Source organism: Odocoileus virginianus, chromosome 23, assembly GCF_023699985.2.
Source record: "Odocoileus virginianus isolate 20LAN1187 ecotype Illinois chromosome 23, Ovbor_1.2, whole genome shotgun sequence".
In the NCBI taxonomy this organism is placed as follows: Eukaryota; Metazoa; Chordata; class Mammalia; order Artiodactyla; family Cervidae; genus Odocoileus; species Odocoileus virginianus.
Genome location: NC_069696.1, coordinates 31,643,576 through 31,666,266, shown reverse-complemented (window position 1 = coordinate 31,666,266; position 22,691 = coordinate 31,643,576). Strand labels below are relative to the sequence as shown.

General features: G+C 39.8%; 1 protein-coding gene across 3 annotated transcripts in view; it reads left to right on the top strand.

Moving 5' to 3' along the window:
• The window catches only part of ITPR2 (inositol 1,4,5-trisphosphate receptor type 2), a 567,579-nt gene that overhangs the window by 98,069 nt on the left and 446,819 nt on the right, over positions 1 to 22,691 (top strand). The window lies entirely within an intron of this gene.

Sequence of the window (22,691 nt, the reverse complement as noted above, 5' to 3'; positions counted from 1 at the left end):
TGAAACTTGACATCATGGTGAACACTTTCCAAACTGAGCAGAAGTTCTTTCAATGTGGAATGAAGTGTTATGCTATTATGTAAGGTTACATTCATGTTCATAACAGGAGTTTAGAAATAGGTCTTCTTGTTCTTCCACAGGCTCTCAAGAAGCAGCAGAATCGTTTCTTGTTCTCCTAATAGCTTACTCAAGACTGTGGCTCCTTGTCTTGTGTTTTTTTTTTTTTCCATTTCTGGCTCCATGCTTCACCCCTGTTGGACACTCAGCAAATATTAATTAGCAATGGTGTAGCTTATTCTAACAGTGCTGGGGGAGGAAAAAGCCATACATGATTCATCATGCGTGTCTTTTTCACTTTCCAAGATCCTATAACTGTGTCCTAAGACATAGTATTTAAAATTACTAGACTTGTTAGGGAATTATAGGTGGAGGGCTTATGTTATAGTAAAGAAAATAAGTCTTTTGGTATTTATTTTTACTTTTTTGACATTTATGGGGATTGATCACATAAGAAGCTATTGTACAAGTTAACTTTTGCATTCCTTGAGATCTATAGGCTTTGTTTCCTAAAAAGAACATTGATATTTGATTGTGGTCCTTAGTGCTGAAATGTTAACAACCCTGACACAAGACTTGAAAACAAAGGTCTCTATTTCCTCTAGTAGAATCAGGAGCAGGTGATGAATGTTGTGGAACATATGAGCTTTTCATTGTTTCTCCAGGAGAAAAAAAGTAGGGATTGAAGCTGTTTGATGTATACATTTAGAAAATCAGTTATGGCTTAAATGTGAATACAATTCAGATTTTTCCACAAAAGCTTGACATTTTATATTATATGAGAATAAGCAGTGACTTTCCCCTTAGAAATTTATATGAGTAATATGTCTGAAAGCTGCTCTGGATCACAGTCTATTTTTCATTTTCTGACCTGGATGTTTTATATGTCAGTGCTAACCTTCTTGAGTTCTGTCTATCTTTTAGTTTCCATATTGGACTCACTGAACTGTAGGAATGATAACCCATGAGAACTTAGTAGGGAATCCAGGTATTTGGGTATCATATGTGCCATACAGTCAAATCCCTGTCAAATCAAATTCAGACAGTAATGAATCTCACTTCCTTTAGTCATTCAGCACATACCTAAAGGTACAGATTTCCTCAGATTTTGCCATTTTCCCTTCTCAATTCTTATACTTCCATTTTAAAATTTCATTGATTCTTACAGTTTAAATTGCCATCTTTGTGCTGATGGACTCTAAAATTTGTATTTCAAGTTCCTTATAATTTTCTTTTCTAGTGACTCATCACCCATGATTTTCCTGGAGGAAGTGGTATTTTAGAATCTTATTTGCTATTTCACAATTTAAAAATGAGTTTATTTAAATGCCAAGAAATAATCATTGTAATTCTTATTAAGACTAAGAGGAAGGTCTTATTTCATGTGGAAAATGAGACACCCAGTGGACTTGTCCTCAGGCAACTGGGAAATCATGACCCTGATAATGAAAGGATGGTTTAGAGATACATGTTTGAAATTCAGAGAGGAGCAGTTGCCAAACGGGAATTTGCTCTACTGCTCTAGAAACTCAAACAAGGACTCTGTATCAACCTAGAGGGGTGGGGTGGGGAGGGAGATGGGAGGGAGGTTCAAAAGGGAGGGGATATATGTATGCCTATGGCTGATTCATGTTGAGGTTTGACAGAAAACAACAAAATTCTGTAAAGCAATTATCCTTCAATTAAAAAATAAATACATTTTTTAAAAAAAAACTGAGAAAGAATGATTTTTTTTGGTAATATTATAGGATTAGTTGAGTGTTAAAAAATTAATTAGGGAGGCCTTCCTGGAGAAAGTGATTCTTAGAAAGTTAGAAGGGATTTGACTTGGTGGGAAGTTGATAGGCTGAATTATTTAGATGTCAGAACAACACACATAGATCTCTGGAAGGAAAAACAAGTTATGGGTTTGGGGCAGGGACTTTTTTTGTGTGTTTGAAACAGAATCTGTTGAGGAATAATGAGAAAAGGTCAGTGAAGTAGTGATATGAGATAGGAGACTTGGTGGAGCACACTCAAGATGGGGTAAATGAATTTGCACTTGATGCAGAAGAATTCTTAAACAGGAAGCTATGCTAAAAGCAGTGTTGGAGGGACTTCCTGGTGGACCAGTGGTTAAGACATCGTTTTCCCAGTGCAGGGGGCCTGGGGTCAGTCCCTGGTCAGGGAAATAGGCCCTCCTTGCTGTAGCTAAGAGTCAGTGAAGCCCAGAAAAAAAAAGCAATGTTGGGAGAAATTGATCCAGTAGACTCAAGACTGAATTGAAAGGGGAAATATTCATGATGGAGACTCAAACAAGGACATATAGTTGTCTTGATGAGAGGTGATGAGCTGTGAGCTTAGGTGAAGCTGTGCAAATAGAGAATGGTAGTTGTTAAAACAAAGCAAGAGGCATATCAGAAAAACCATATTGGATTAGACAAAAATTTATATTTGAGTGAGTAAATATTAAGACAAGAGGAGTTGAAGATGTTTTTAATCATACATTTTGTTTGAATTATATGAAATTACCAGTATTTGACTTTTTAAATCTTCTGAAGTGGTAGCTTTATATGATTCCTGGTTATACACACCTGGTTGGGTGATAGCCACTCTTAAAAATGGGTAGCTGCACTAATAAAGAACCAAGAATTGCAAGGGTAGCAATGCTACCAGCTAACTGAAGACAGTGTTTTTAAGTGATGGTGGATTTTTTTCCAGACCTCTGAGCTGGGAGCTGAGTAAATTACAGAGTTGAGAACAAAATAAATAAAGACAAATTTCACAAATAATCTTTGAAGTTTTAAACATGTACATGTTTATGTACCAACTCAAAGTGCAGATAAAACAATATGGCCTTTGAAATTGGATTAAGTAGACTTTAACTAGTGTAGAGAAACTCTGGAAGACTGATTACCTGTCCAGACAGCTTTGCTCTGACCTGGGCAGTTGCTCGCTTCTGATTTACTTGGATATTTAGCAAGCAAAAGGAGTTTTGTGAATCTGGAAGAGAGTCAAAGCATGTTTGCCTCACTTTTACAGTCACTGATGTAGCTTATAAGAGAATTAGGCTCAAGTTAATTAAGAAGCTAAACAAAATACAACTCACACACACAACTAATAACAGAGCCCTTGAGACCTTTGAAGGAACAGGCATGTATATACAATGGTTTTGGAATACCCTCCTTGACTGAATTACTTTGGTAATCATCTCTTTTTCTTTATGTGCATCTTATTGGTGAGTATAAATTAATTAATCATAAGTGGCCCACATGTGCTTCAGTAATGAATAAAACAGTGTTGCCAGATTAAATTTGTGACCCTCACAGCAGACCAGGGGTGTTCTGAGTTTCTAGATAAAACCTCCCAAGACTTCTTTGAAAAAGACGTGAATCACCAGACCCCGTCTCCCAGGAGGCAGGCCGCACCAAGTCGGACTGAACAGCAGCTGAGGGAAGACGTGTTCATGGTTTAGAGTGGCAGATTGTTAGAGGTTGTTTCCGCTCATTTCCTATTCAAACTCACGTCTACTGCTTCCTGAACACCACAGAGAACACTCGCCCTGTCTTCTCTGGCTCAGTTGATGGGGGACATGGGCAAAATAGAAAGGGCTCATTCTCCAGGTGGCCTCCATTTGCATGCAGATTTTACTGGGTCTTCAAAGAAGCAACTCATGAACAGCCCTGCAAAGACTTGTGTGTGTGTGTGTGTGTGTGTGTGTGTGTGTGTGTGTTGTGGGAATATTATATTTCAAGCTGTTTGTGCTCCCTTAGGATGAATGGGGTGAGATGTTTTATAGTCAATCCCACTCTCTGTCCCCTAGGTTAGGTACTGCTGGGTTATTCAAAAGAAATTTAATGTTTAGGCTCTGAATTTGAGGGAGTTGGGCAATAAGTTGGGGAGATAAGGCTCTGTATAAAATAACTAAAGAACAACAAAAAACTGTTTATAATCATTGTTGGGTAGTAAATATTGGATCTGAGAAGGGGATTTCTTATGAGCTGCTGCAGTCAGGGATGGCTTCTTGGAAGACTGAGGTATATGTTTTAAACTTAAATTGGCATGTACTGAACATATACTAGGTCAGCCTCTGTTGGCAGCAAGGACTAACATTTGAGTTACAAATAATTCTATTTTTTATCCATTAAGTAGAGCCACTTTTTGATAATTGGGTTCCACAAAATAACTTTGTGACCACAACATTTAAGCCAAATGTTTAAACCAAATGTTTCCTGATTTTTGCTTCATGAAATTTGATTACCCTACAGACTTCTGTGGACTTCCTAGGTGGTGCAGTCATAAAGAATCTGCCTGCCAATGCAGGAGACGTAAGAGACTCGAGTTCCATCACTGGGTCAGGAAGTTCCCCTAGAGAAGGAAATGGCAACCCACTCCAGTATTCTTTTCTGGAAAATCCCATGGACAGAGGAGCCTGGTGGGCTTGTCCGTGGGGTCGCAAAGAGTCAGACACGTCTGAGCAACTGAGCAGCAGCCCCCCCACCCCCTCCCCAAGACACACACAGACTTCTGCAAGGGAGAATTTTAAGGCATTTCTTCTTTCTTAAAACAGAGGTTCTGGGAAGGCATTCAGGTGTGCTTCTTCAAACAATGTGAGTCCGCTTTCTCTGTAGCAATTGTTCTAACAAGCTGACAGTTCAACTCTGCTGTTTGGATCGTTGAAACATAATCCTGTACCATTTACCAGATTGTTAGAGCATCCAGAGTTTATGCCTCAAATAAACTTTTATGTCGGTGGCAGAGGGGCTGGCCGCCGTCCTCTACCAGGGTTCAGGCACCCAGAGCCGGGAGCCTCACGACGTGTCATCGTTAGAAGCGCAATCAGAACTGTGCCTCCGCCGGACCAGCTCACATTTGGCCAAGTCACAGCTGCTTTATGTCTGTGTGTGTTCAAGGATAAAAGGCAAAAACACCGGGGCTCCTTTCTGTTTCCATGTTTTCATCTGGCAGGCAAGGAACACGGGAGGTCTGTTGTTCACCGTTCCTGGATCACATCAAAGCCTGCCTGTCTGAGCAGAACCACAGCTAATCTGTGGGCAGGACAGGCCCCTGCGACCTGTGAGAACATTAAGAGTGCTGCTACTTCGGAAGGATTCTATTGCTTTCACAGAAACATTTTAGCTCAGAAAAGTGGCACCTATCATCATTTGCCTAACTTTGTTTCACAAAGAACTTCTCCTGACAGTCTAAAATGAATAATCACATCTTGACTGCAAATTTATCTTCCCCTGTGCTCACCTTTTCCTTTTGAAAGATCCCAGGAACCACTTTCAAGAAAAGACAGCACATGTCCTGGTGCTTTATTTTTTATTTTTTTTGGCAAATCATGGGTGGAATCCAGTTAAGTTGCAGGCTCCTGTAGTTCTTCCTGATGTCTCTTATTTATGGTCAAAGTGATCCATACTTAACGATGAAAAATTCAGATGGTACCAAAGGTTGTGGGATTTCATTCAACATCTGGGAAGTAATAGCACTAATATTTATTCATTTCTTTCACTCCTTTATCTATGTGTATGTGTTCATTCATTCAGGAAACATTCACTGAGCATGTAGTAAGTGCGAGACATTTATCAGGTGGTGATATTTTTCTACACGAGGTAGAAAAATAAAGCAGGGTGGCTGAGCATACAGGCTGGAAAGGGGGTGCTTGGTGTTTTCACTGTGCTGGGGCTGGGATGTCACTGATGCTTGAGCAGAGGCCTGAAGAAGGAGTCAAGAGTTGACCATGCAGAAATGCTGGGGAAAAGGCAGAGGCAGAGAGAGCAGCAAGGCCAAAGGCCCTGAAGTGGGGGGTCCTGGGTGTCAGCAATAGTGACTGGGGGGGACTGGGGGAATGGCCTGCGGGTGGAGTGGGCAAGTCAAGGCAGCCCTTGGGGGTGCAGGAGCTGGAAGACTGAAGCCACTGCGGGGATTTGAGCGGAGGCTGATGGGACCTGACCGTCTTTCAGTGGGTCCACTTCCCCCGCCTCGTGGAGACTCAGCAGTCAGAGGGGCAGAAAGAGGGAGCTTTGTCAGGAGACTGTTGCTGTAGCCTGGAGAGAAGTGGTGATTTGGGTCATAGCGGTGAGTTGGTAAGAAAGTAGATTCTAGGTATATTTTAAAGGTAGAACCTATAGTGTAGGTTGTCTTTTGTTTTTGTTTATGGTTTCCTTTTGGCTTCTCTGGTGGCTCAGTGGTTGAGAACCCACCTGCCAATGCAGGAGACCTGAGTTCGATCCCTGACTTGGGAAGATTTCCTAGAGAAGGGAATGGCTACCCACTCCAGTATTCTTGCCTGGAGGATTCCATGGGCAGAGGAGCCTGGCGGGCTACAGTCCATGGGGTTGCAAAAAGTTGACTGAGACCCAACTCAGTTCAGACATGACTGAGCAACTGCCGCTTTCACTTCCATGATGTTAAAGAATGAAATAATACCATTTGCAGCAGCATGCATGGACCTAGACATTATCATACTAAGTGAAGTAAGCAGGATAAAGACAAGTATCATATAATATTGCATATATGTGGAATCTAAAATATGATACAAGTGAACTTATATACAAAGCAAATAGACCCACAGACATAGAAAACAAATTTATGGTTACCAAAGAGAAAGAGGGGGAGGGATAAATTAGAGTCTGGGATTAGCATATGCACACTACTATATATAAAATATTATTAGATAACCAACAAGGACCTACTGTATAACACAGGGAACTCTCCTCAACATTTTGTAATAACCTATAAGGGGAAAGAATCTGGAAAAGAATAGATTATATGTATGTATAACTGAATCACTTGCTGTTTACCTGAAAATGACACCACGTTGTAAATCAACTATACTTTATTTTTTTCCCATTTATTTTTATTAGTTGGAGTCTACTTACTTTACAGTATTGTAGTGGTTTTTGCCATACATTGACATGAATCAGCCATGGATTTACATGTGTTCCCCATCTTGATCCCCCCTCCCGCCTCCCTCTCCATCCGATGCCTCTGGGTCTTCCCAGTGCACCAGCCCTGAGCACTTGTCTCATGCATCCAACCTGGGTTGGTGATCTGTTTCACCCTTTAAATCAACTATACTTTAACGACAACAAAGGTAAATTAAAAAATAAAATTTATCTGTTCCAGTGGGTAAAAAAAGAACCTATAGGTGTTTTATTATTTTGGACATGAGGTACAACAGATGGGAATCAAGAATGGCTCTAGGGTTTTTAGTCTAGGCAACTGAAAAGATGAAATTGCTTCCCTGAGCACATACTATGTGCTATGGAGCTTACAAGCTACAATGTTAAGGATTGTAAAAGGATTTTTTCTTCACAAAGTTCTCTCTGAAATTTAACTTACATTCAATAAAACACATAAGTATTCACTAAGCTTAAGTGTATCAAGTGTAAGTTTAATTTACATATATATTCATGTAATTATCGATCAATTTCCTTATGCCCTTTCCCACTCCTTGTCAGTTCTTTTGTTTAAAGTAACCGCTATTTTTACCCTCATTACCATAAACTAGTTTCCTCTGTTTTTGGACTTTATGTAATAGAACCATATCATACATATTATTTTTTAATTCAGCTTTAAAATGGAGATATAATGTACATACCATAAAATTCACATTTTAAAGCACACAATTCAGTGTTGTTGAGTGCACTTTCAAATCTTTGCAACTCTCCCACTCTGTAACTCCAGAACTTTTCAACATTCCCCAAACATTGGCCATTAACAGTCACTCTCCAATCTCCCCAACTTCTACCCTGGCAACCACGAATCTACTTCCTGTCTCTTTGGACTTGTATATTCTGGACATTTCATATAAACGGAAACATATAATATATGACTTTTTGTGGCTGGCTTCTTTCACTTAGTATAATATTTTCAAGGTTTATTCATGTTGTATTATAAATCAACAAATCATTCCTTTTTATTGCTGAATAATATCCCATTGTGGGAATATGCCATATTTTATAAATCCTCAGTTGATGGAAATTTGGGCTGTTTCCCATTTTAGGCTATTATGCTTACTGTTGCTATAAACACTCATGTACAAGTTTTTGTGTGGATATACATTTTCAGTTATCTTGGGTATAGACCTAGGCTTGCAAAGCACATCCCCTGGGTGGCTGGTTTCTTCTGATCAGCATTGTGTCTGTGTGGTTAATTCATTTGTGGTGTTGTGTGTTTCAGCAGTTCATTCTTTTTCACTACTCTTTAGGATTCTGTTCTATGAGTGTACCACAATTTATTTGTCCAAATATGACTGATGGACATTTGGACTATTTCCAGTTTGGAGCTATGGTGAATATTACTGCTGTGAACATTCTTTATATGACTTTTGGTGGAAAAAGCACTCATTTCTCCTGGATAAACACACAAAAGTGATGTTGCTATGTCATCCTTCTTCATCTGTCTTTCCACATTGTTCTGGCGTGCTTATTCAAGCTGGTGCTGGGCACGCCCTTGGCTTCTTGCCGACCTGCTGCAAGAGTCCATCCTTGCCCGGGCACACATTTAGGACCGATTTTTATCTGGTCTCTCTGAAGCATCTTGTAACAATCCTGTCCTTCCTTATATGCCTTTTTCCTCCCTGTTGATTAACAAAGCCAAGTTTAGCACATTTGTGGATTTGTGGACCTCCATGAGTCCCATCCAGCTGTTTGTTCATGGTTCCCAGGTCAAGAATCTTCTTAATTTTGTGATGCTTTAAACATATCAGTCCTCTTCAACCTTCCCCCTCTTCTTTAAGATCTTCTGTTTCAAGCTGTCACTGTCAACTGATGTACAAGTAGGAAGGACCATGTGTGTGACTCTTTGCGACCCCATGGATGCCTGCCAGGCTCCTCTGTCCATGGGGATTCTCCAGGCACAAATACTGGAGTGGGTTACCATGCCCTCCTCCAGGGATCTTCCCAACCCAGTGATTGAACCCACGTCTCCTGCATTGCAGACAGATTCTTTTGTCTGAGCTACCAGGGAAGCCCTGATGGACCATGTATTCACATATATAAAACTGGCTAAAACAGAGACCCTGATCTTGCTTGGAAAAGAGGTTAGAATTATTAGCACTTAGAAAAGTCACTGTCTTGTTGGGAAACTCTCATTGTTTCAATTCTGCTAACCTTTGAGAAATTTTCTAATTGTATCCTTCACCACTCCTGTTAAATAAACTCCTTAACTGGAGATTAAAAGGGATACACTGCAGTTGAACTGGACTCTCCCCGCCTGAGAAGGCATCGCTCTGGCCTCAGACACAGCCAGCCTCCCAGTGGTGTATGCTGCCTTGAGCTTCGTCCCTCACCGGGAGCCTTCCCCTGCTCAGCCTGGGCAGGTTTCCTGCCTCAGATTTTCTTTATGGGGAATAATTGGGTGCTATTTAATCACAGAGTTCCATGGAAAAGAATATGAGTGGACTAAACAAAGTAGACAGTTAAGTAGTTCTTAGTAAGTTAGATCTTTTTCTTGGGAAAATGAAAAATTCTTGTTTAAAAAGTTTTTGTTAAAAAATTTGTTAAAAAATTTTTTATGAAGAGTTTTATAAAGCACAGAGTGAAAATCACTTTTCCTTCCTCTGCAATGCTCACTTCCATTTCTCAAGGAGAATAGTTTATCTTCCTTGTGTTTTTATCAAGCATATAATAGCGTGGTGTAGCTTTGTTTGTTTTTATAACACCGAGATCGCATTATGCACGTGGTGTAGCTTACTTCTTCCACTTAGCAGGGCAGCACAGACATGCTTCTGTGGATGTGCTTCATAAGTGCTGTTGTACCTTCCTTTTTCTCGTCTTTCTTAAGGCTTAGTTTTCTTTATTTACTCGTGTTTAGAGTAATGAGTTGATACCTTGACCTCCAAAGAAGACTGATAATAAGTATTTTTTCTCACAACTGTGAACTCAGGGGTTTTACCATATTTGCTGAACTCTAGTCCACTTTAGTCATTACCCGTTAGGCATGGAGAGCCTCGTCCTTGTTGAGTAGGAGCCTCTTTTGACGTGACTCAGTCGGTGTCACTCACTTTCAGGTAGGACCAGGTATTCCAGGCTGTTCTTTCCTCCAAATTAGAATTAAAATTTGGGTTAAGCCTCAGTTTTATTGTGTGCTGTGTTTAGGAAAATCTGTCTCACTGGGTTTAATCAGATCTCCCTGCTGCACCCTGGGTGTGCCTTATCAGTCTATCTCCAGGTATGTGTGAGAGCCTCCAGGTGCTGGGGAGGCAGCTAGAGCCTGGTGTGTAGCCAGCAAGTCACCTCATCTTCCTCTTCCTCCCAAACCAAGCAAACCACAGCCTGAATAGCAAAAAAAAAATCCTTATTATGTCCCCAGAGTTTTATCTTTTCTCTTAAGACTGTTTATGGGACACCACTGATCCATCGAAAAGAAAGCAGTTTAGGGCTATATACAAATCTAGGGATTTAGTTTTTTTTTTCAGTTTTATTTTACAGTAACTTACATATAATAACACTCACCCATTTAGCCTAGTTCAACAAGTTTTGGAAAACGCAGTTTTGCAGCCAATGCGTGATCATATTTCCATTACCCCCAACTCAAAAATTCTTTTGCCCCCTTGAAGTTAAGCCTTGTCCCCAGCCGAGTGCTAGGTGAACCACTGACTGTTTTGGATGCTCTAGTTTGGCCTTTTCTAGAATTTCGTATAAATGGCATCATTATGGTGCATATTTTTTTTTGTGTCTGGCTTCCACGGGCTTCCCTGGTAGCTCAGATGGCAAAGAATCTGCCTGCAAGGTGAAAGATCTGCATTCTATCCCTGGGTCAGGAAGATCTCCTGGGGAAGGGAATGGCAATCCACTCTGGTGTTCTTGTCTCAGAAATCCCATGGACAGAGGAGCCTGGCAGGCAACAGTCCAGACGGTGGCAAAGAATCGGACACGACTGAGCAACTAACACTTTCACACTTTCTTCCACTTTGTGTATATTTTTGAAATTTGTCCTTGCTGTTTTGTGTATGAGTAGTTCAGTCCTTTTTGGTTTTTGACTCAGTAATATTCCATTCTGTGGATATACTAATACATTTGAAGTTGGGTTGTTTCCCTTTCTTGTTTTTGGCAATTATGAATAATGCTGATATAAACACTTGTGGACAGGGAAGTCTGACGTGCTGCATTTCAGGGAGGCTGCAAAGAGTAGGACAAGTCTTAGCAACTGAACAACAGACATCTGTGTGTGAGGCTTTGTGTGGACATGTGTTTTAATTTTCTTGAGTAGATACCTTGAAATGAGGATTCCTGAATTATATAGTCAGTGTATATTTAATTTATCAAGAAATTGCCAAAATGCCCTGTCTCCTGCAGAAGCTATTCTGTCATTCCATCTTCTAATTTTCCTACTTCTCATGTCCAGCCTGCTTTCTGGAAGTCTTCCCTTTCCTGCCAATTCCTAGTTCTTTAGTATCTTATTGCCCTGACTTCCCAACATGCAAAATAGCTGGTATATGTGTGTATAAAAGTATATAAAGTATATAAAAGTATATAAAAAAAATATGCACCATAATGATGCCATTTATACGAAATTCTAGAAAAGGCCAAAGTATATAAAGTATATAAAAGCACAGACTCTGATGGCAGTTATGAGGGTTTGACTCCTAACTCCACTATTTGTTTAATTCTGTGACCCTGGGCAAAACCTAACCTCCTGCCTCCTCTTTCACCATCCATGAAATGGGAATGTGAGCAGGAGCTTTCTCTCATTTTTCTTTTTCTGATTTATTTTACATTTATTTTAATTTTTTAAAAATTAAAATGAAATTTAATTGATGTACAATATTAGTTTCTGATGTGCAATATAGTAACTTGATATTTTTGTAGATTATATGTCATACAAAGTTATTATAAAATATTGGCTGTATTCCATGTGCTATACAGTATGCCCTTGTAATTTATTTTTTTAAATTTTTATTGGAGTATGCTAGAATTGGTGTGAAGCTCTTATCATAGTGCTTGGTGCGTAGTGTCTGGCCATTCACTGTTAGCTGTTATCAGAGTGTGTGTGAATGTGTGTGTGTTTGTGCAGAGAGGGTATTGCTTAGTTTTCATTCTTTAAACTTTAGTTCTCTGTTCACCTTCTTTTCATCTGAAAGGGTCTTATGAAATTAAGCAACTTAAGTGACAAAATATCACAGCAAGCATGCTTCTGAAACTCTGAGGTATAATCGACACAACTGTATTTACTCACCTGGAATGTAAAGTTGGAAGTAATAATAATGGATATTTATGTAATGTTTTAACTTTGAATATTTTACCCTTTATTGACAGGTATTTCATAGTGAAAGACTTAGAAGGTCTAGGGCTGCAATTTCTTGGTCTTTGTAATAGTGAGATGGCAGACCAGTCCATGATGTGATAAACACAGATGGGGCAGGTGAGCTGTCTGAGCTTTTTATCAGGAAATTCTAAACATGAACTCTATAACCTTTCATGCCAGTCATATCTTCCATGGGTCCCGTCATAACACGGAAGGCAGTAGGTAGTATATAGAAAGGGCCTTCTTCCTAACACAAGATCCCTTTGCCAGCATTTCTCATCTGCCTCTGCCTGAACACTATTGTGAAAGCTAACTTGCCTGTGATTAATTTGCTATTGTTCTGATCTCTATTATACTGGCTTCCCTGTGTGCCCAACTTTGGAGATAGACTATTTTGTCAGGGTGCCACTTAAAATGTGGCAGCTATAATTGAGCCCAGCATTCTGAGTGTGCATCATTAGCCTAATATTCTGAATGTGTCCCCAGTTCTCTGGTTGAAGCTCCATTCTTCCATGAATCAGCCTGAAATGTCTCTATCACCTTTCCAGTCTCAATATCATGGTATTCATTTTTTATATTTGGGGTGAACATATACTTTATCATCTAAATTAGGATACTTTTGAGAGTAAAAAAGGACAGAGTAATTAAGCTCAGGCACCAGGCATAAAACCAGAATTGGCCTGGACACATAAAATTATATGAAGTTGAACTCAAATCTGTCAGATACTCAAGTAGCTGCATTTTTCTGAATTTAAATTCAGAACTGTACTTTTGTTAAAGTTTCATTGTGTTGACATTTGTCCTGTAGAGATTGTTTCAAATCTAGATTTTTGTCTGTCAAATTAATTATTCATCCCCATTCTGCGCCATCTGAAAATTTGATACACACCTTTCTTGCACGTATTTCCCAATCATTGGTTAATATACAAGTTACCTCCCCAGATCCACAGCACTGGCTCATCTCCAGTTTTAAACTGAGGCCCAGGATCTTAGAGTGTTCCTGTCTCAAATATTTGCATTTTAACGGGAGACAAAAATGAGTAAAACCTTTTGGGGCAGAAAGATTGTTTCTCAGGCAACTTGGCAGGTGTTTCCTCTGCAAATTTTGGGCATCTTCCATATGCTAGACATCAGGTGCTGAAGGCAGTGCTGTGCACCATGCTTGGTCTTTCAGCCGTGTCCCACTCTTTGTGACCCCGTGGACTGCAGCGCACCAGGCTCCTCTGTCCATGGGCATTCTCCAGGCAAGAATTCTGGAGTGGGTTGCCATGCCCTCCTCCAGGGGATCTTCCCAACCCAGGGATCAAACCCAGGGGGATTCTTTACCATCTGAGCCACCAGGGAAGCCCAAGAATCCTGGAGTGTGTAGCCTAATTCCTTCTCCAGGGGAACTTCCTGACCCAGGAATTGAACCAGGGTCTCCTGCATTGCAGGTGGATTCTTTACCAGCTGAGCTACCAGGGAAGCTGAATGTAGAGTTACATGCAAACATGTTAGTTATAAAAAAAATGCCATCAGATGGATAGATAAGGTTGTAAAGGTAGAGGAGGTGTTTCCTCTACAGATTCTGAGCGTCTTCCATATGCCAGATAGTAGGTGGTGAATGTAGAGTTACATGCAAAATGTTAATTAGCAAAAGGTGCCCTCTGATGAATAGGTAAGGTAGTAAAGGTAGAGGTCAACCAGAGTGAGGGTGAAAAAGAGGAAGATATATTCTGAAGGGTGTCTTCCTGTTCTATTGTAATTGCCTATATAGAAACTTAATGAGGCAATTAATAGAAGGATAATTTTTATTTCAAAGTAAAAAGTGGATTTCAAAAGTCTATAAATCAAGAAAGAGTTCCTTTGATCATGTCAGTTTTCGCTCCTCTTGACAACAGAATTCCTTCCTTCCTTTGTTTCCTTTCCTTCCCCTCCTTTTCTCCTCTCTTTATATATATTTGTTCTTTTGAAATTTCATTTCCTTTAAAACCCGAACCTGTATTCATGTGCAATCCTATAGAATAGTCACTTTCAAACACTTTGTATTGCAACTCTCAGTGTGGAATACTGAATACTGTACATTTCACATCGTAATCCAGCATGTAACACAGACACACACACACACCCACACACACACACGAAACAAGTTTCTTGAATAGAATACTCAGTAGTGCAGTGACTTCTGTTTACCTTCTCTTTTCTTCCCATTCCATTTCATTCCATCCCTCTTGAAGCTCCATGCTGATGTATGGTAGAAACCATCACAATATTATAAAATAATTATCCTCCAATTAAAAATAAAATAAAATTAAAAAGTCAAATGCCATTTCATCCCATCCCATTTCATTTCAGTCCATTCAAAAAGGGCTGATTGAAGCCAAATAAACTGACTTCAAACTTGGTTTGCACAATTACAGTTTTTAAAACAATTGTTGTTGTTCAGTTGCTAAGTCATGTCTGACTGTTTGTGACCTCAGGGATTGCAGCATGCCAGGCATTCCTGTCCTTGACTGTTTCCCAGAGATTGCTCAAACTCGTGTCCATTGAATTATTGTCCATTTACTTATACATTTTCTATAGAGATAGATGCTTTATGGTCATAATAATCAACAAAAAGTAGTTTTACTTGGGCACAACTCTGCAGTAATAGTGATGATTAGGACTTTGTGATTTTTTTTTTTCCTTATGGGTAAATATCTGCTCACAGAGGACCTAGCATGAGACACTGATTTTGTTTTGGTTCTCCTGTATGGGTATAACAATGAATTCAACAGCTAGATAGTGAACAGCAAGAAATTCTTCAGTCTAAATATTACATAACTCTCCATTACATAATTATAACTTGGCATAAAATGCTTTATGTTCAACTTTAAAAAAGTTTAAGCCAGCAGTTATTATTGCCATGCTGCAATTGGTTTAAAAAGCCCATTACTATATGATTATTTTACTTGTCTTAAAAGTTTAGTTATTCAGCTATTTGAAAATTACTACTTTTAAAGTGGAGGCCTTGAGGCCATGAAATATCCTGCCTAATTGTTTCTAGCTTGCTACTTTGTTACTTCTATTAAGTCAGAGTTGCAGGTACTCAGCCCTTTTTAAAATATATTTTTGGGTCCTTGTAGGAGAGGTTTGGGGAAGGCAATGGCACTCCACTTCAGTACTCTTGCCTGGAAAATCCCACGGATGGAGGAGCCTGGTAGGCTGCAGTCCATAGGGTCGTGAAGAGTTGGACACGACTGAGCAACTTCACTTTCACGCACTGGAGAAGGAAATGGCAACCCACTCCAGTGTTCTTGCCTGGAGAATCCCAGGGATGGGGGAGCCTGGTGGGCTGCTGTCTATGGGGTCGCACAGAGTCGACACGGCTGAAGCGACTTGGCAGCAGCAGCAGGAAGCAGGAGAGGTTTGAGCTTTCCAGGTGGCGTTAGTGGTAAAGAACCCACCTGTCAAAGCAGGAGACATAAGAGATGTGGGTTCAGCCTCTGGCTCAGGAAGATCCCCTGGAGAAGGGCATGGCAACCCGCTGTAGCATTCTTGCCTGGAGAATTCTTGCCCACCAGGCTCCTTTGTCCATGGGATTGCAAAGAGCTGGACATGACTGAAGCAACTTGGCACGTGTGCACAGGAGAAGTTAAGCATCTCTAGGAGTATGAAACCAGGAAAAGTTAGACTATCATGTTGTGTTTTAATTTCAACAAATGTACCTAAATTTATCTTTTAGCACGTATTAGAATTTTATTCTTTTTATGGCAGAGCTATAGTCCATTGTAAGTGTATACCATATTTTGTTTATCTATTCATCTCTTGATGGATGTTTGGATTTCTTTTACTTCTTGTAAAAACAGATTGATCTGGAGTAAATCTAAAATCTATTTTTGAAAATTTAGGATAGATCTTCAGTTTCAGTTTCTTCATTTATCAAACTAATGCTAACCTCAAAGGGTTTTTAGAAGAATTAAGTTAGGGAGTGTGACAAGCTCTGATACATAGGAGACACTATAAAAGTGTATTATATAATTATAAATGAAAATACAAGTAAACACATAAAATATATATAAATAAGTATCGTGCATATGTATATGTATGTCTATGTCTATACGTATGGTGGTGGTAGTGGTTTAGTTGCTCTGTGATGTCCATCTCTTTTGTGATCCCACGGACTGTAGCCCACCAGGTTCCTCTGTCCGTGGAATTCTCCAGGCAAGAATAGTGGAGTGGGTTGCCATTTCCTTTTCCAGGGGATCTTCCTGACCCAGAAATCAAACCCACAGCTCCTGCTTGGCAGGCAGATTCTTTATCACTGAGCCACCGTGGGAAGCCCTATGTCTATATGTATACACACACACATTTATGTATGTATAAATTTGCTTCAGTTTCTTTCAGACTTGATATTTGTGTATTATGACTTGAAGATTTGCATTTTGATTTTGGAATCAGCCTGCTTAATACACATTTTTTGATTGTCAGTGTTAATATGAAACTTTAAGAATGGGAAATTAATTGAAAATTATAAATTATGATGTTTTGATAGTGAATTCTGCTTAGGCCTAGTGTTTGCTTAATGCTAAAGTTAAAACCTTGACAGGAATGAAAATAAGCATTGGCACATTTGAATTTTATTTTTCTGTCTCACTCCAGAGGAAGCAGAATATAAAATTTCATTTGTTTTTGAGAATTTAGCCATTAATGTAGGAGTCAGGTAATAAATGTTTTTGAGACTAAGATTTTGTAACATTCCTATTGATGTCTTAACTTTTAATTGGTTATATATGCATATATGGCATACTGGGCTTCCCTTGTGGCTCAGCTGGTAAAGAATCCACCTGCAATGCAGGAGACCTGGGTTCTCCCTGGGTTGGTAAGATCCCCTGGAGAAGGGAAAGGCTACCCACTCCAGTGTTCTGGTCTGGAGAATTCCATGGACTGTATAGTCCCTGAGGTCACCAAGAGTTGGACACGACTGAGCGACTTTCATGTGGCCTACTTCCCATGATAAAACATAAATGTTCCTTTGAGGTATTATAATTGTTTTATATCTATCTATATAGATATCAGAATTCTATATATTTATAGATGTAGGTAGATATCCATGGGGTCACAAAGAGTCAGACTCGACTGAGTGACTTTCACTCACTCAGATAGATTATATATTTCAGAGGATTTCAGTTCATATTCTGGCTTAATTCCTTACCAACTTTTTGGATTTAAGAGAAGTATCAATTTCTTTCTCTGGAATATAGAGAAAACTATCCTCACTGACTCTCAGTGTTGCTGTGAAGATCAGATGTTCTTTATTATCAATATGCAGTACTCTCTGTAGTTTACGAGGTGCTCCAAGGCAGTTAACTGTATCGAGCAAACCAAGTATGGTACCAGCATCTGTCCCCACGGGGCCAGACAGTCACTTCACGGAGCTTTCAAGCATCCTATGTGTGATTGAACTTGTTTATATTTCAATCTATAGATTCTATCTTGAACGACTCAGGCAACTTACTCTGAGCTTTTGCTGCCTATGCCTATGTCAATGTCAGAGAAGGGAAAGGTTAGCTTTTATCTGGAGCCCCCTTCGAGTTGTAACATTTTCATAATGCTACAGGCCATTTCTCTCCTTCTTCAGTAGTAAAATAGCTGACTTTTGCTTAGAAGAAGCTATCTTGCAATCTTCATGCTGGAAGCCACGTATTGTGATAAATTTTAACGCATGCTAACACCTGCAGTAAATTTTCTTTGGCCTTTGTAACATTCTAGAGGATGCTTCCCCTCTTAGACACCCTCTATCCTTGCCTTTGGTCATGATCAGGGAGTCGATGTTTGGTTTGAAATTTCCATACATAAACAAAACAATACAGACTCCTTAAAAAAAATACTCTAAACTTAAAGATTTCTTTACACACACTGTATTTCAGGATACATTTCTTAGAGAAACTGAAAAACAAAAGAGGGCTACAATTATATTTTTGGCCAGTGAATGTATACCTCTCTCTGACCAACTGTTAATTCTAATTGCTGGCATCCAGCCACCCCTCATCTGCCTGTCCCTGGCCCTGGGGAGAGTTTTGTTACCACTTTCCATTTTATCATTGGGAAGGGCCTGTTGTCTTCATGGAACTCGGCTCCATCCGGTTTATATTAAAAACAGGAGACGCTCAGAGGCTCTCCCTCCCCACCTTTCTCCATGTGGAGATAATAAAGCTCTTGGCAGCCACGTTCCCTGTAATCAGCATGAGGTAATTTTACAGGCTTCCATGAAAGAGCCATTTGTTCGCTGCCTGCTTTGTGACACCCATTTGCTGATGGTTTAATGTCTCGCCTCATTTAAATCTTACGACATCTCTTGGAGGGAGAAGAAATGAAACAAAGTTTTCTTTCCACCATTACCAAGGGGAAATTGTTGGCTACTACATAACTTGAACTTCATGTATAATAACCTAGAATTGAGTCCTATAGACAGTTTCTGGGGTGCAAAAGCTGCCTTGTATTTTAGGAAGCACTTGTATCAGTACAAAGCAAAACATTTGAGAACTATTTAGTGAGGTATTGCAAGTAAAAATTTAGACTGGTTTCCTTCCAGACGCACATGGAGTTGCTTGGGAAGGCTAGTTCTTTGATTTACAGTGTTATATACTGTGGAATACATGCTCCACACCATTTGAATGGCTTTCATATTTCTTCCCTCCATGAGCATTTATTAGAAGGTTTAAGATGCCAGCAGATCTTTCAGTTTAACGTGAACACTTTTGGGAGGTTTGATTTCCTTCCATGGTTTTAAAATAAATGTTTCAATTTTATGACTTTTTTTTTTTTTTTTACAATATTGCTTGACTGAACATAGCCTGTTTTGTCAGATTTCTAGCATTTTCTAACCTTCTATAATTCTGCAGAATTGCTGGCCTTAGATCTTAAGGTTAAGTTTTTTAAAAAATTTAACTCTAATTATTTGTTTGTAATTACTTATTTGGGCTTTTGATGTTTGCTCTATGAAACAAACCTTGTCTTTTTTTTTTTTTTTTAATTATTCTTTGAGTCTTGAAATGCTAAAGTGTTGCTACCTAGTTAATAAAGGACACTAAGTAGCTTTGCAATTAGAAAACTCCCTGAGGTCTTTTTTCCTAGCAGGATATACATCTTTAAATTTAGAGGATGAGCAGACCAAGGGGCCCCAGCGTTCTGGAAGCAGGGTGAGGAGGGCGCTGAGAGAGGAAGGATAGGTCTGGTTTCCTGCGTGCCAAAGAAAGTGTTAGTTGCTCAGTCGTGTCTGACTCTTTGTGAGCCCAGGTAGCCCACCAGGCTCCTTTGTCCATGGAATTCTCCAGGCAAGACTATTGGAGTGGGTGGCCATTCACTTCTCCAGGGGATCTTCCCAACCCAGGAGTTGGAACCTGGGTTTCCTGCATTGCAGGCGCGTTCTTTACCGGCTGAGCCACCAGCAAAGAGAAAGGAAGGCTTTTTGTTGAGGCTGTACCCATGCTGGTGCTAGTTATTGCTTCTGCAGGTTTTAAAAGATACTACGTGGTAGTGGAGACTTCACCCTCTACTTCTTGCCGTGCTTTTTCCGGGAATTCAAGAACTATACAAGAGCACACTGTGGCGCCTGAGACTGTGGCATCAATGAAGGGGTGAACACCTTGTCATGAATTTGACATTTTGGGGTTATGTTTGGGTTTAATCTGAGAACTCTACTTTTTGAAGCTCTTTGCTGAGAGCTCTGTAAGTGTTTAGTCACTTCTTAATCTTAGTGAAGCTACTACTGAATGAATGGAGCAATATTAATAATAATACCTTACATTTAATGCTTATTATAGGGCTTTAAAGTTCACAGAGTAATGTCACAGATTTTCTATTATTATTACTATTTTTTTTCTCATCTCAGCAGCCCTGTGAATTAGGTGTGGCAAGTATTATTGCGACCTTTATTGTGCAGTAAATTTAAAATCAGACAGAGTACGTGACTAGCCCAAGAACAGTAGATTTTTAAAAATGTTTTCTAAAGGAGGTAGAGGGAGAATTACACACTCACTCACACACACACAGACCCATCACGGTTACCACCAACAGCATTTTTACAGAGGTCTGCATGCCCTAGGTTTCCTGTCAACCAAAATAGTCCTGTGATGTTGGTACCCACACTTCAATTATTTACAGAATGAGATGCCTCCTGGGGAAGGTGGCTGAGGAGAACTATACAGCTGAGGCTCTGAAAATGGAAAGGGCTTTGAAAATCTAAGCCTTAGTGTCCGCTAGACTATCCTCACTTTCCCTCTCCCTCACCCTTCCCCACCCCACCCTAATAGGTAAGACTAAGCCTGTTGGTTCTGCTGCCTTCTTTTTAAATCTGCAGCTACCCTAAAACTCCCACATGCCCAGATCCTCCCTGTCTCTGATCACACTGGCAGTGGACTTTGATGCTGGGCTTCTCATCTTGCTCTTTATGTTATCTTCCATGTGCTGTAAGAGCTGAAAACCCTAAGAACAGGGTGTTTTCTTGGGGTAAAGAGCATACTCCTAACCTAGAACATGGCACTCTGCAGACCCAGATTTCAGCCAGTGTTGCCGATTTCATTTCACAGCCTGGGATGTCATTTTCCTGCGTGGTTGGTAGCTCCCTGGGTATTCTGCTTCTCTGCCCTTGTGCCGGCTGTGGGCTCAGTTTGAGATGCACCCCACCCCACCCCACCAACCCCTGCGCATTCGAACCTTCTTGCCAACATGCTGAATTAGTATAGATTCTTTAACACTTGACTTGTGTCTTCTTCTCTGGAAGATTTTTCTGGATCCCCCTAAACAATGTGAATGGGCTCTTGCATCTTTGAGGCCCACAGCACCTTCTCCAGAGCCTCACTGTGAAAGTTCATCACACAGTCGATGCCTGTTTCACCTGCTAGACTGAGAGCTTTCTGAGGACGGGGTCTGAGTCTTCACACCCAGAGGCACAACCTACTAGTCAACCCTAGTTGGCTGGATGTTTGACTGGATGCTTCACAATTGCTTTGGCTATGATGATGAGGACTGTGACAGTTTCTTTACTAGCTACCCAAGGATACCATTCATTAGGAGTGCTCCTGGGGTGTTCTAGAATTTAGGAAAAAAATATTTTCTTTGTCAAAAGACTGTTTCCTAATGGACTTAACTAGGGATTTGGAGTAATGGAGAACCCATTTTTTTTTTTTCTTTCTTCATAGATGAAGGTAATCAGAAGTAGATATTGCAGATTATGGAGTTGAGTTCTACTTAAATATAGACTTGTATTTTTGCTGCATTAAACAATGTAGGGTTTGGCCATTTGCCTAATACAGGACAGTTAAAGCAGTCTGCTGTATTACTTAGGGAGTACTCTTTTGGAGATATCACTAAACAACCTTGGTATGTGTGCTTGTAAAACTTGTATATTCTCTTTGTAGATACTAATATATAGGAATAGTTTCTAGGTGTTATCAACTATGTTGCCAAGGAAAACAGGTTTTAAATCTAGTTATTTGGGTTTCACACACTTGTGCCTGGTGAGGATTCCTGTCTCCTGCTGTAATTATGACGAGTCTTTCGACCTACTTTGAGCAGTTAGACGGTATCTGTTTTCTGCTACTTATAAAATATTTACTCATCCACATCAGTAACTTCTAGACCAGAAGTTAATAATGTTTTCATGTAGGTGTATATGTGTAGAGGGGAAGCAGTCAGTAGAGTTTGTATTATTTATAACTACAAGCTATAGAAAAAAGTCATTATTTCTTCTGAGTTTTAAAACTTCCTTAAGTAATTTACAGTAATATTTCTTGATCATGTGTGCCATTAGAACCAAAAGCAAGTGAGATTTGAAAAGAGATTGTCTCAGACTTCCCTGGTGGTGCAGTGGATAGGTATCCACCTGCCAATGCAGGGGACAGGGGTTTGACACCTGGTCCCGGAAGATTCCACATGCCACGGGACAGCTAAAGCCATGTACCACAACTACTGAGCCTGTGCCCTGGAGCCCTGATCTGCAACTAGCGAACCCATGTGTTGCAACCACTAAGGCCTGTGAGCCTAGAGCCCGTGCTCCACAAGAGAAGCCACTGCAATGAGAAGCCTGTGTGCAACAATGAAGAGCGGTCCCTGCTCACCACAACTAGAGGAAATCTGAGCGCAGCAACAAAAACCCAGTGCAGCCAAAAATGAACAGATAAACAAAAGTATATGAAAAAGAAAAAAGATCACCTCATGTAATTATGTACTTAATTTTAAAGAGAATAATAGAATGAGTATATATATATATATATGTATATATATATATAATATTGTCAATAATGTGCCTAAAATTGACATTTGAATTGACTGAATTGTATCTTTGGAAATGTATTTGAAAAATGAAAATGAATGTAAACATTAACCCATCAGTCAAAAAAGGTTAATTTATAATATAGAATTTTTACAAATTTTTGTGA